Source organism: Oryx dammah, unplaced genomic scaffold, assembly GCF_014754425.2.
Source record: "Oryx dammah isolate SB20612 unplaced genomic scaffold, SCBI_Odam_1.1 HiC_scaffold_4, whole genome shotgun sequence".
Taxonomy (NCBI): domain Eukaryota; kingdom Metazoa; phylum Chordata; class Mammalia; order Artiodactyla; family Bovidae; genus Oryx; species Oryx dammah.
In genome coordinates, this window is record NW_024070188.1 from 58,443,923 (window position 1) to 58,458,063 (window position 14,141).

The following is a 14,141-nucleotide window of genomic DNA, read 5'->3' on the forward strand; positions in this document are numbered from 1 at the left end:
GATGATAAACCAACTTGGGAGCAAATTAAGAATTCTCACAAACCAGGAGAAATCTAGAAACTGTAAACAAGAGGAATTTTTCTGTGAGTTCTAATTAAAGGAGCTGGTTGTCAAAGACAATCAATATAGGAGAAAAGAGCGTTGAAGAAAAGAAGCAGAATCAAAGGTGACTTAATTTGCAAAGGAAATATAAGCTAGAGTACCTCTCCAAATTTCTATATTTGATACTGACAAATTCAGCATGATGTACCAGGCACCCTTCACAGCCCCCTACCAGTGTGGAATCGTGGAATCCACATAACAACCCTATAAAAGAGTCACACCATGATTATCATCCCCAGATGAAATGAGTGGATGAAGAAACTGAAATCCCGAAGTTTGGGTGTTTTTCCCCCCAAGATCGTTAGAGAGTTGGTGATGGACAGGGAAGCCTGGCATGCTGCAATTCGTGGGGCTGCAAGTTGGACACACTTGAAAGACTAAACTGAACTGAACTGAAGATAATCAGCTAGTAAATGAAAGAGCAAATTTAAACTCAGTATTCATGCTTTTAACCTCTATGCTATGTTTACCAACTTTTGCCCTCAGCATGGTCTGGAAGGTTAGCACATTTTTCTCATCCAAACACATGGACATAATGATCACTGCTATATTTTAGAGCTAACCTCCTCCAGTGATTACCCAGTTATTAAATTACCTTTGTTTAAATATATTTATTCTCCTCTCTTTTTCTCTTCACTCATAAAGCAAGCATTTATTGACTATTTTCTCCACAGATGTATGTTTGGCTTCTTGGGAAACACAGACATTGTAGAATATAGTTTCTTCTTTCAAAGTCAAAGGTCAAAGTGTTAGTTACTCTGACTTCCCCCTCTCTTTTCGATCCCATGGTTTGTAGCCCTCCAGGCTCCTCTGTCCATAGCATTTCCCAGGAAAAAATACTGGAGTGGGTTGCCATTCCCTTCAGAGTTTTCTTTCAATGACTGTGCACTAACTGAGGAGAAGGCGATGGCACCCCACTCCAGTACTCTTGCCTGGAAAATCCCATGGACGGAGGAGCCTGGTGGGCTGCAGTCCATGGGGTCGCTAAGAGTCGGACACGACTGAGCAACTTCACTTTCACTTTTCACTTTCATGTATTGGAGAAGCAAATAGCAACCCACTTCAGTGTTCTTGCCTGGAGAATCTCAGGGATGGGGCAGCCTGGTGGGCTGCCGTCTACATGGTCGCATAGAGTCGAAAACGACTGAAGCGACTTAGCAGCAGCAGCAGCAGCACTAACTGAAGAAGGTGAATTGCTGGAACAATCTCTACATTTCAGTGGCTTCTCACAAGAAAATGTTCCTTTCCCCATTCTGTTGAGGCTTGTGTGATGGAGGGGGGCAGAATTCAGGACTTGGCTCCAGAGCTGACTAGACCAGCACTTTCTTCCCCCTGAGCTTTGCCATTCTTCAGGAGCTGGCCTCAGCTTCTTGATGGGAAAAGAAACTCTTTTGGGAGTTTGGTAAGGGTCAGGCAAGAGGCACTTGGGGTTCCCTGGTGGTTCAGATGGTAAAGAATCTGCCCACAATGTGGAAGACCTGGGTTTGATCGCTGGGTCGGAGAGATCCTCTGAAGAAGGGAATAGCAATCCACTCCAGTATTCTTGCCTGGAAAATACCATGGGCAGAGGAGCCTGGTGGGCTACAGTCCATGGGATCGCAAAGAGCCAGACATGATTGAGAGGCTAGCACTTTCGTTTTTTTCAGGGAAGAGGGGTGCACCAGGGCAGAACTCCCATTCCATCAGGCATCTTTCAGGAGTAAAACCATGTGGGACAGGAGGACAAGCTTAACAAGAGCCAAGCAATATCATTGCAGTCGAAGCCAGGAAAAGACTCTGCTGAATTTTACTTCTGGTACCAACCATGCTGCATCAATGAGAATTTAGAAAGAAAAGTAGAAACTGCTCTAGGGTGTTCAACTGGAAGGAATTTATTTATTTATTTATTTTTTATTTTACTTTACAATTCTGTATTGGTTTTGCCATACATTGACATGAATCCACCACGGGTGTGCATGCGTTCCCAAACATGAACCCCCTCCCACCCCCCTCCCCACAAGGAATTTAATATAAGGGATAAGAGATTTACAAAACCAGTGGAAGAGTGAATTGCACAAAGCCCAACGAAACTGCTGTTAATATTCAGGAAATCAGGAAGGGCGGGTATCTCAGGGAGATGACCTGTTTATGATCTCACTGCCTGCAGCCCTCAAGTAGGTGGTTTCCAGGAAATGCTGGCAAAATCCTCACATCTGTCTTCTGGCCCTCTGCTGAAGTCTACGTGCCTTCTGGCCATGATCAAGCAGGGGTGGTTCTTGCTCTCTTTCCCAGGCAAATCTCACACAGGGACCTCAATTCCCAGACCCCTAACCAGAAACCCGTTGCCAAGGACACCCAGAAATGTGACTTTCAGGCCTTCAGCCCTTGCACCGTAGGAAAGAATAAAGCAGGGTATGGAAATGGTTCCAAGATACCAATAGACAATCCACACGAGGAAGCATTTTTGTTTTCTTTATATAAGTTTTATTTTGGAAATGAAAAATGGAAAACTCTGTGTGTTCAAATCCTACATATTAGAACTACATTTATTCAGTCTTTCATTCAGAGCTGTTAAACTCCCTTTTATGTTTCAAAGTCAGTTTTACAAGTATGTTAGAGAGCTTCCCTGGTAGCTCAGTGGTAAAGAATCTGCTTGCCAACGCGGGAAACAGGTTTGATCCCTGATCTGAGAAGATTCCACAGAGAGGTTAAACATTTGCCTCAATGTGAGACGATTCCACAGAGAGGTTAAACATTTGCCTCAATGTGAGCAAATTCTGAGCGTGTGTGCCTCAATTATGTCTTCTATGGGGCTGAAGGCAGGATGCAAGCATTTTATTTGTATTATGAATGATGAGCCCATATTTGTTAATGTATACTAAAAAATATAATAGCTATAACTAACACATATAATAGGATCTCAAACACTGAATAGGAATAAATATTATCCACCTTTTCAGATGCACTCATTTGCAATGCAAGTAAAGTTAAAAATTGCCCAAAGTCACAGGTGGAATTAGTCTGGTTTCAAAGTCCAAGCTATTAACCACATGTGATGATATATGGCCCACAACTGTAGTTATTTTGATTACCTCAGTGCACATGAATCATCTGCCTAAGTGTCCAGAAATAGTCATCCTTACTGAAGAAGTTTTTATAGGAAGAGATGAAATCAGCTACCTTATCTTCACAATCTGAGTTAAGGGAGTAAAACTAGCTCTTTCCTTGAGTGATTCCCCTCCTTGTTGAAAATGGTTGGTTTCCTGTTACAATTGCAGTTCAAGCAAGGGTGGTGGGTATGGGAGATAGTCTTTAGTGAGATTTTCTCCAAGAATACATTGTGAATTAGAACATTACTGTGAAAAGTTACCTTAGAGAGTCACGGTAATTTCAGGCCATCGATTTACAATTTCACCGCGAATCTATCTACTTTTAACACGAATCTATGTGTATCTAATATGCCAATTTGTAACAGAAGAAGATTGAAATCAACATGAATGTCTACTAATAGTGTGCTAGGAAAGTAAATGATAGTATATACTAATAGCATGCATAATTTAAAAATTAAAGAATTCCTCTCTATATTAAGGAAAAGTTGTTTGGAATATACCATTTAGGTATAAAACAAAGTTGAAAGAAATGAATATAGTATGTTACCATTTATATAAAAAGGACAGGAAGTGAGAGGAGTTATGACTATTTGCTTACACAGGAATATAATTTTTCTGGAAAAATAAAAAAGAAAATAGCAAGAAAGCTTGGTTGTGAGGTTATAGGACCTGAAGATAAAGGGTAGGATGGAAGAAAGACTCTTCACCCTATGCCTTTGTATCCTTTAAAATGTCTGAACCATGGAAATACGTACCTTATACTTTAAATTGATTAAAAACTTAAAAGAATTATTTGTTTAATACTTGGGTATAGACTACTACAGCTAGGTGCTATGGATGGTGGATGATAGAAGAGACAAGATTCTCAAAATCTTGATTTGGGCTAAAAAAACATGTACCACCGAACACTTAACAAGCAACATATGAGGAAACACAAATTAGGACACAAAAAAACTGCTGCATAAGTGCTATAGGCATACAGAATAGTGGCATGCTGAGAATGTGCTGAGCATAATCAGAGATGTCTTCCTGAGGGAAGTGAATTGCAGGCCTTGGTTTGAGAGGACAGAGATACAGTGTCATAAACAGTGTGGCTTTGAACACGCAGCGTTATGGCAACTAACAAAGTGTGGGGAATCAAATGGAAGAACTTAAAGTCATTGAGTGAGACTGAGAGGCTCACTTGATACTTGAAGAGGGTGGAACACTGGTAGCTTGAGTCTTACATCACAAGAACAAGAGAAAGGGGCCATATTTATCTTATTTATGTAAGAGTTGACCTTGGTCTTGATTTATACTTATTTTCTACCCTACTATCTAACTGGATTATGTTATTGTTGGTAATAACTTTCAATCAAGTCTCTTAAGTGTTTCAGGTACATATTTATATTATTTACAAAAGGTTATAATTTTACTCCTTCCTTTCCAATTTTTTCTTGTCTCTAGTTTCTTTCTCTATTTTAATTGCATTGACTGGCACCTCCAGCACAGTTTTGAATAATCACAATAGTACTTTCTTCTTCTGAATTTAGAGGGAATCATCTAGCTGGCTATTGAGATATTTTCTCATGTTAAGGAGCAATTTAGTTGTGTTGACTAGTACTTAAGCAGTTTTTTTTTTTCAGGTAAGAATAAATATTGTATTATGGTAAATATCTTTTCAGTATCTATGGAAATTATAATTTTTTTCCTTTAAACCTATATACAATGAATATAATAATAGATTTACATCATTGAACCATCCTTGCATTTCTGGAGTTATAGTCACTAGGTTATATTAATAGTGCTCTTTTAGGCTGTTGCTATATTCTTTCTTTCAATATTTTATTTAAAAGTTTTATAATGCTATTTATAAATGAGAGACCCATATAGTTTTCTGTCAGGGATATAACAGACAGACTTTAAGTGAATTCATAGTGTTGATGCCCTTTTATAATCAACTTCCCTTGATTATGGGTTGGATATATGACTTGCTGCTATCCAAGAGAATGTGGCAAAGGTGACAGGTTATAACTTTCGTTACTTTAAATGAATCCCCATTTTGCTAGCAAACTTTCTTTGGAGTCTTTTTTTCCGTTGGTGGCTTTGTAAAAGCAAAGTGCCATGAACTCTATAGCCATAAAGAAGTGAATTCTGCCAAAAACCTAAGTGAGCTTGGAAATAGAATTTTCCCTAATTAGGCATCCAGATGAGAATGCAGTGTAGACGATATGTTTATGGCAGAGAACCCCATTAAGCCATGTTTGGACTCCTGACCCATGGTAAATATGAGATCATAAATGTATGTTGTTTCAGGCTGCTAGATTTGTGACAATTTATTATGCTACACAAAAACTAATACAGGATAGTCCTTATTAGATTTTTGCATAAAGTATGTTTATCTCTAAATTTTGGCTTTGAGTAACTTGTTGCAAAGAACTTTGTAATTTCCAGGGGGGAGGGGGTAGTGAATTTTTTTTTTTTTTTTTGTCAATTTCAAGTTTAACTATATTGAACAGAGAATGTTTCCTGCATTACTTTTACTTTTTTGAGTATACTGAGATTTCTTTCTTGCCTGGTATGACTGGATGTCTGTGAAACATTTATGGACACTAGAAAATAAGATGGATTCTCTATTTTCATGGTATATCACTGACTCCTGTCATTAATTATTGCTGTTAAGACCTATAAGAGGGGAATAATTTGGTTTTCTCCCATATGAGTGATATATTTTCACAACTGCACAAAAGATTTTTTAAGTCTAGAAACTTTACTAAACATACTCAGTTATTTAATTTCTATAACATATGACCTGTGCTTTGTATTTATATTCAAGTGCTTTTTATTTTCAGAGAAGGCAATGGAACCCCACTCCAGTACTCTTGCCTGGAAAATTCCATGGGCGTCGGAGCCTGGTAGGCTGCAGTCCATGGGGTCGCTAAGAGTCGGACACCGCTGAGCAACTTCCCTTTCACTTTTCACTTGCGTGCATTGGAGAAGGAAATGGCAACCCACTCCAGTGTTCTTGCCTGGAGAGTCCCAGGGACGGGGGAGCCTGGTTGGCTTCCATCTATGGGATCGCACAGAGTCGGACACGATTGAAGCGACTTAGCAGCAGCAGCAGCAGCTTTTTATTTTAGAAATGTTTTCTTGAATTGTATCTTTAAATATTAATCTATTCCATTTTACCTCTTTTGCAGACTCCAGTTATGCATATGGTATATTTCCTTTTCCTATTTTCTATTACTTACATTTTCTAATTCTTTTTAACTATTTCAATTGCGTTTTGCTTATTTTTGTCATTTCTCTCATTTATGTCCATTAACTTTTTTCTCCAGTATTTACTCACTCCTTCTAACTCCTTCTCCATTTGTTGATGCTTTTATTTTTCCTATTTTCATACTGAATTATGCTGGTTTAACCACCACTGTTGTCATGCCATCTATTTCCTAAAATCTTACTCTTCTGTTTTGTGGTCTTCATTCACTTAAAAAATGTGCATAGAAAAATATTTGTTTAAAATTTAGTCCATTCTATAGAAACTTTTTTTTTAACCTGGTAAGTGGTTTGTTAATAAATTTTGCTGCTTTTTTTCCTCCTTTATTTTTAAACCCTCTTTTCATAGATATGTGTTAATTACTTTTATGAATTTTTAATTATCATATAAATTCAGTGTTTGTGGACCTCTTACGATAAGAGATTTGCGATGTAGAGTGGGACAACTAGCACTCTAATGTAACTGGTTTTTGTTTTGTTTTTAATTTTTTTTTTCTTTGTAAAACAGATCTTGCCTTATTACCAGTTCTACAGACCTAGGCCGTTTCATACAAACATGGCTTTCCATATAATTCTCTTTTTTTTTTTTTTTGTAAATCTTTCTCTTTTATGATTTAATCATTTTATTTGGTGAAGCATGGAAAAACGGTGGTTTCTACTTTTACCTAGTTCATTCCTGCTTCTGCAACCCCTTTTGAAGATAAAGACAAACAACTTAACCCTCATGTGTAACTGTCCTCTTCATGAAGTTATTTGGTGAAGACTATTTTGGATATACATTCAGAAACCTGCCCATCATGTTTTGGTTCTGAACTGTTCTCCACTCCTTTTTGCATAGCTTTTGTATGAACACTATCACTTTTGGTGAACTTGAGAAATTTTGTGATTCCAAGTGTTGTCAAAAATGAAATTTATGCTTTTATTTTTAATTTTGCTTGTTTTCTTTTTGGTAGTAGCAAAAAAAAAAAAAAAAAAACCAGAATCCTGACCTTAAATTGCCACATTCATATCAAAATTCATTAAGTACTCCTTGAGTGACATCTGATAAGCCACCTCTAGGAAAGTTACATTGCCTCTACAGAGTAACTGTATATTTACTGTATCACGGCAAACATCTGGTTTTATTTTTTTTTATTTTTTCTGTCCTGCTTCCTCTCCCTCATGCTGTGATTATGATGGAGGCATCAATTTCATTACCATACTTCCTGAATATAAGCGTAGGCACATGATTTTATCCCTTTAGGTAAAGTACTTAGCCCAACATAGGCTCATGCCCCAAGCAGCATCAATCAGAGCTCTTTAGGGAGATTATTATAGAGAGTAAGGGGAAATGATATTTTTTCTTTCCAGATTTCAAGCTATACAAATCCTTTAAGCCTGGTGCTGCTTGTGGGGTTATCTTTTCTTGCACATGAAAAGTTTTGCCTGAGAATGAAGAAATGGAGGGAGAAAGGTGAATTCCTGTTGACATCATATGAATGCCTGAATCCAACCATGCCTGAAATCAATTTCCAGTATTGTTATGTCACCCAATAAATTATCTCTTTTGTTTGAGCTAATTTGAATTGAGTTAATAATTAAATAATTAAATTGGGATTTTGTATCTTGCAATTAGTCATGACTGATTTTAGGATCTTTGTTTTCCAGACTTACCACGGACTTAGAGTTTTTTCTAAAATTCAAAATCTTTTCCCGTTATTTTGTGACCCATGCACATTATAGCTAAGATATTTTAATATGTTTAATTAAATTATACTTTCATATGTGCACTACTTTATTTTATAATTTTTTCCTCTTACTACATAATTAAGAATCATTCTTAAATTCTTATGTATTAAAAGTCATAGTTTATTTAGAGAAAATTTACTATATTAAGACTGCAAACATTTATGAGATTTTTAAGAATGTCAGATAATCTGCTCACTGTTTTGAATTCCTTTAATGTGCTCCTTCAGGTGAAGCTCTGATTTTCAGATGTGCATCCAATAGTCTGCTACTAATTAAAATACAGGTTGATGACCTCATTACTTTTAGAGAGAAGAACATTGTACAGTCTTGAATTTCTAGGAGGTAAACATGCCTTTGGTAGACATGTAATGCCAGACCAGTGGTTATTTTTCTGTGATGCCAGAGCCAGATGGAAATATTTGCAATTCTCTGTGCCACAAAAGGTTTGAGCAGTTATGGATGTTGGAGGTCATTCCACCTCCAATGACTACTTGATGAGAAATGTGGGTTTTTGGAGTCTGAGAATGAAAGGAGATTTTTGTAGAAGCAGTGTTCCTTATTGAAAAGCAAGATTTACAGCGTTTATACATCTGGCTTTTGGTCATTAAGCAAAGACTTTCCTATGACCAATGCAAGCATACTTGTAACTCAAAATAATATAAGTCTTAGAGTAACCTTACTTTTATTATCATTATAAGGTACTCTTTTCATTGAAAAGTGACTCCTGATAAGCACACTGGTTTTTGCATGATGTCTACATACTTTAATTTTATAAAAAATTATATTTAAAATATAATAGAATTTAGTCAATAACATATAAAAATTATTTGGTACTGAATATATGCCAAAGTCTCCTGCTTCATTAAACAATAATTTTTAGATTAAAATTATTTAAAATCATTTAATAATATAGTACAGATATGTAATACAAGGAACTTTCTTATCCTGTAGGAATTTATGTGCTGAAATAAATGATTATACAAAAAGATAAAATATCTGCTATTAATAAAGAAATCCTATTTTTCACAAATATAAGTAAAAGCTAATAATTACAAATTTACAACTTTATCTAAAGCAAAATATTGAGACCCAATGTGATGCTGAATCCTGGAAAGTTAAATTCTCCCAACGGTTCATCATATTAGAATGATTGTCCTGAGCCCTACAGCCTAATGGATCTGGGCTGCTGGGCCTGAGCTATGTCTCAAGAGAAATTCACAGGGGGAGAAGGGTGGCCCCATAAAGATAGCACAAGGGAGTCCAAGGCTCCCAGCCACCAGTTGGTTCTGAATCCTCTCTTCCTTTCCCATCCTCAAGAAAAGTGGTTGTCCATGCCCTTCCCCTTCCTCCAGACACACTGTAGAGATTCCTGCTGTAATTAGTTTTCTCCTTATAAGCTATTTACAGTGTTGAAATTAACCTGATTTAAACTGATAAACACATTGGAGCAGGGGAAATAGGCTCTAACGGCAGCACTAGGGTGGCCCAGGGTTTATATTGTATAACATTTTTGGAGAGTGATATACATGATTCAGGATTTGAAAACAAAATTATAATAAAAGCAAATGTTCCCTGAGGACTTACTAACTGCTGGGCACTGTTATTGGCATTTACAGATGCATTAAAGTACTATTACTAAGCAACAGTGCTTATAAGATGAGCACTGATACTCTTCCCATTTTCCAGAAGGAAAAACTGAAAGTAAAACAAATTCCTCAACTAAACACAGCTAGTAAGTAGTTGACTGGGAAGTCAAACATGGGTAGTTTGACGTCCAGAGTGCAGGTTTTTAACTATTACGTTCTACTTTCTCCGAAGTGGTATTTGATGCTCTTACATGCTAAAGGACTTTGAGCAGAAAACTAAATGCAATATATGAGGGAGGAAAAGGAAAGTTAACTCCTAAAAGTAAAGCCAAGCTATCAGGGGAAGGAATTGTTAAGAAGCAGCTGAAAGGAGAACAACTAAAAAAAAAAAGCTTCTCTCAATTTCTCTCCTTTGAATGATCCTGAAGGTATTAATATAGAGGCAAGTTCAGAGGGAGCAGAAGTAAACACCACGCGTGCTTAGTCACTTCAGTCATGTCCAACTCTTTGCGACCCCATGGACTGTAGCCCTCTCTAGGCTCCACTGTCCATGGGATTTTCCAGGCAATACTGGAGTGGGCTGTCATTTCCTTCTCCAGGGGATCTTCCCAATCCTGGGACCAAGCCCATGTCCCCTGAGTCTCCTACACTGCCAGGCAGATTCCTTACCACTAGCACCACCTGGGAAACCTGAAGTAAAACAGAGATGGTGCAAAGATTAAAATGTCATCTTTTGTACCCTTGAAGATGAATTTCAAATATAAATGATTAGAAATCCATTAAATCAAACTGAGAAATAAATTTTCAGGAACCAAGCCATGCAATAACTTCCATATAGGTCAAATTTATATCCATTCAACACTTTGGTTTGAAATCAGCATGGAAGCAGCTTCCATGGTAAATAAACACAAAAACTGAAAAACATGTTAAACCAATATGTAAAGTGTTTCTTATTAAACTTAGCTACCAGGTATCTAACCACACTAATATAATTTGAACTTCCCTGGTGGCTCAGGTGAAAGAGAATCTGCCTGCAATACAGGACACCTGGGTTCGATCCCTGGGTCAGGAAGATCCCTTGGAGAAAAATGGCTACCCACTCCAGTATTCTTGCCTGGAGAGTTCCATGGACAGAGGAGCCGGGTGGACTATAGTACATGGGATCAAAAAGAGTCAGACACAACTGAGCAACTAAAACTTTCATTTTTCAATATAATTTAGGGAAAAAGTTTTAACATAGAAAGTAAACATGTGCTAAACTTATCCTAGTTTACTTAATGTAAACTTACACAATAAAAAAAAACAAACATTTTTTAAACTTTTTCCTCTGTTCTGTGGTAGAGATATTTGGGTTTTAATCATCAAGTCATTGGTTATTTCAACACTTTTTATACAACACAATAGCTTCTTATTGGGCATTTCCAGGAATACAGAGAGTGGCTTACTCTTCCTAGCTTATCCAGAACTTTCCTTATTTAGCACTGAAAATCCTGAGTCCAGAGAACACCCTCAGTGATGGGCAAACCGGGATGGATAGTCACCCCCCATGGACTTCCTTGCTTTTCCTCACACACACAGACTGATTTCTCAGCGTGAAACATTCCTCTCTCAGATTGTTTCTCTAGCTCCTTCCTTCTTATCATATAAATAATTATATCCTCCTCTAGCATACAGTGGGGTCACACTGAGTTGGACACGACGGAAGCAACTTAGCAGCAGCAGCAGCTAGCATATGAACTCCATAAAATATTTTATCTTCTTTACTGTATCCCAACTCAGAGAACAGAGACTAACACACAGCAGGCTCCTGCCAAATATTTGCTGAGTGAATAAATAATTTTTTATTCTGTTCTAGACTTTATGTCCTAATCCATAGACACCCTAGTCATCATTACTAACACAAAGAGCAATTTGATTCATTTATTCAGCAATTTAAAATTGCAGAATTACTAAAATTTTACGGTCTATGGTGAGCCAGCAAGTGGGGGAAGTCAGGTGCCTTCAGTTGTCTCTGACAAAAGACTTAACCAGGTGGACAAACCATTTAACTGGTACTTCATGAAGGGACTGCTTCCTTTATGTCCTTTTGGAGCTGTTGGGATGCTTCTTCCCTTCTCTAACATGAAATAACTCTTTGAAATGGGGATACCTTCCATAAATACACTCTGTAGTCCTGCAGAGGGCAGACGTCTCCCTTGGCCTTGAACCCTTATTTGGAACATACCTAGTACTAGATGCCTAGAAAAGTATCTAACATCTCCTCTCGTCCTGGATGTTTTGTTGCTATTTCTAAGATTTTCCGAAATAGAATTGCTCCCTGACACACAGATTTATTTAGCGCAAATTACCGCACCATTTAGAAACCCTCCCTTCCTTCTCCCTAATGTTCCTCCAATGTTCTTAGGCTCCTGAGTCACTACTGGAAGCCCTGGACACTATAACGATGGCAGATGATTTTATAGTCAACCTCCCCCGCCAAAGAATATTAGGCATGAGAGGCTGGATGCCAAGAAGTCATCTTTGGCTCTAAATTCCTTTCTTACATTGCCAGATGCAAGGCTTTGTATCTTTTTTATTTTTAATATTTTTATTTACTTGGCTGTGTTTGTGTGTTACTCATTCAGTTCTGTCCAACTCTTTGCAGTCCTGTGGACAGCAGCTCCTCTGTCCGTGGAATTCTCCAGGCAAGAATACTGGAGTGGGCTGCTATTCCCTTCTCCAGGGGATCTTCCCAACCCAGGGATTGAACCTGGGTCTCCTGCATTGCTGGCAGATTCTTTACCATCTGAGCCCCGAGGGAGGCCCATTTATTTGACTAGTTGCTGCCATGTGGGATTTAGTTCTCCTGACCAGGAATGGAACCTGGGTCCTCTGCATTGGAAGAGTAGAATCCCAACAATTGGACCACCAGAGAAGTCCAAGGCTTGGTATCTTGAAGGTCCCTCCTAGCAATGGACGACTGACCTCAGTTCAAAAACGAATTGAAAGAAACCTCACCCAGACCAGCCTCTCTTGAGACTTACAGATCATAGAAAGGAGGGGTGAAGATGAAGGGAGCAGGTGGCGAGGGCACCATACCTGCAGAAGGTTCTCTAATGACTCTATCAGGAAGGTAGGTGGCCCCTTGACCATAAGAAGATTGAAACAACCTATTTAAAAATAGGCACTGGAAACCCAGCTACCGAATGTTTACTGTGTCGTCTCCTAGAGGTGACTAAGTGAGCAGGCATCTCCCAGAGGCACGCCAGCAGTGCCTGCCTGGGAGTGACACTCACCGCCTCCCACACCCTGCCTGCCTTCCTGCCACCACAGAGCCTGCAGTGAAGGAGGAGATTCAGCTGGTCTACCAGAGGGACCATCACAGCCTTCAGGTTGCGTGACAAAAAGGTCAAGGGCGAGATCACAGTTTATTTTCAAATTCTGTCTCTCAAAGCCAGGTTTCTTCCTTGCGTGGAGAAAGACTGTGTTGTTGGTTTGTTACCTGTGAAAAAAATGCCCATAGACATCACTGTGACGGGTTTGCCCTCAAAGAGCCTGGGGATCCCATGGTTGAGGAGGGAGCCTTTCCCTTCCCACCTGGCACAACGCTGGGATTTCAAAGGTAGACCTCAGCCCCCCTTCCCTCTGTTCCCCCTCAACAGGCCTCAATCCGCCTCCACCTCGGGGGCTCTGGTCCGGGCTATAAGAAATGAAACATATTTCCCAATGTGTTTTCTTTCTTTTCTAATAAAAATATCAAAGGCAGACTTATCAGTGGCTGAAGAAGGAAGGCTGCGGCAAAGGCTATTTTTTAACTGGAACATGCCCCGTGCTGTGCCACACTCATCCAGGGGCGGCGGAAGATTGATGGCTGGACATGTGGAGGGAACTGCCACTGATTGAAATCAGACAACTGCAAGCTGTGAGGGGGAGTCAGGGGAAACCATGCTAACCACAGCCATCCAGTCTTAGCACATTGGAACAGGGTTTTTCCTCAGCCTGCCGTCTGCACCCCAGAGCTCAGAGGAGCCCTGCAACACGAGGCCAAGGGCAGAATGAGGGACTGGGACCGCCTCCAGTCTCCACAAATCTCTGTGTCTCTACCCAACCTGTACCGTCTTAAAAAGCCCACACCCCATCAGAACCCTGCCCGAAATCACCCTTTCCAGGCCTCAGGAGTTGACAGGAAAAGCAAGGGTCCACTGTCAGGAGCAGAGAGAAGAGATAAAAATGATACACCTCACTGTTTTCCTGGCCCCCATCTCTGATACTACCGGCCTTTAATTTGGTGCAGGATTCTTTTATTTGCTTGTCAGTGGACAGGGGCTGGAGGAAGGAAGAGTCATGGGAAATTGTCAGGGCATTACTTAGTGCCCATCACCAGGATCACAGCCAGAGCTCA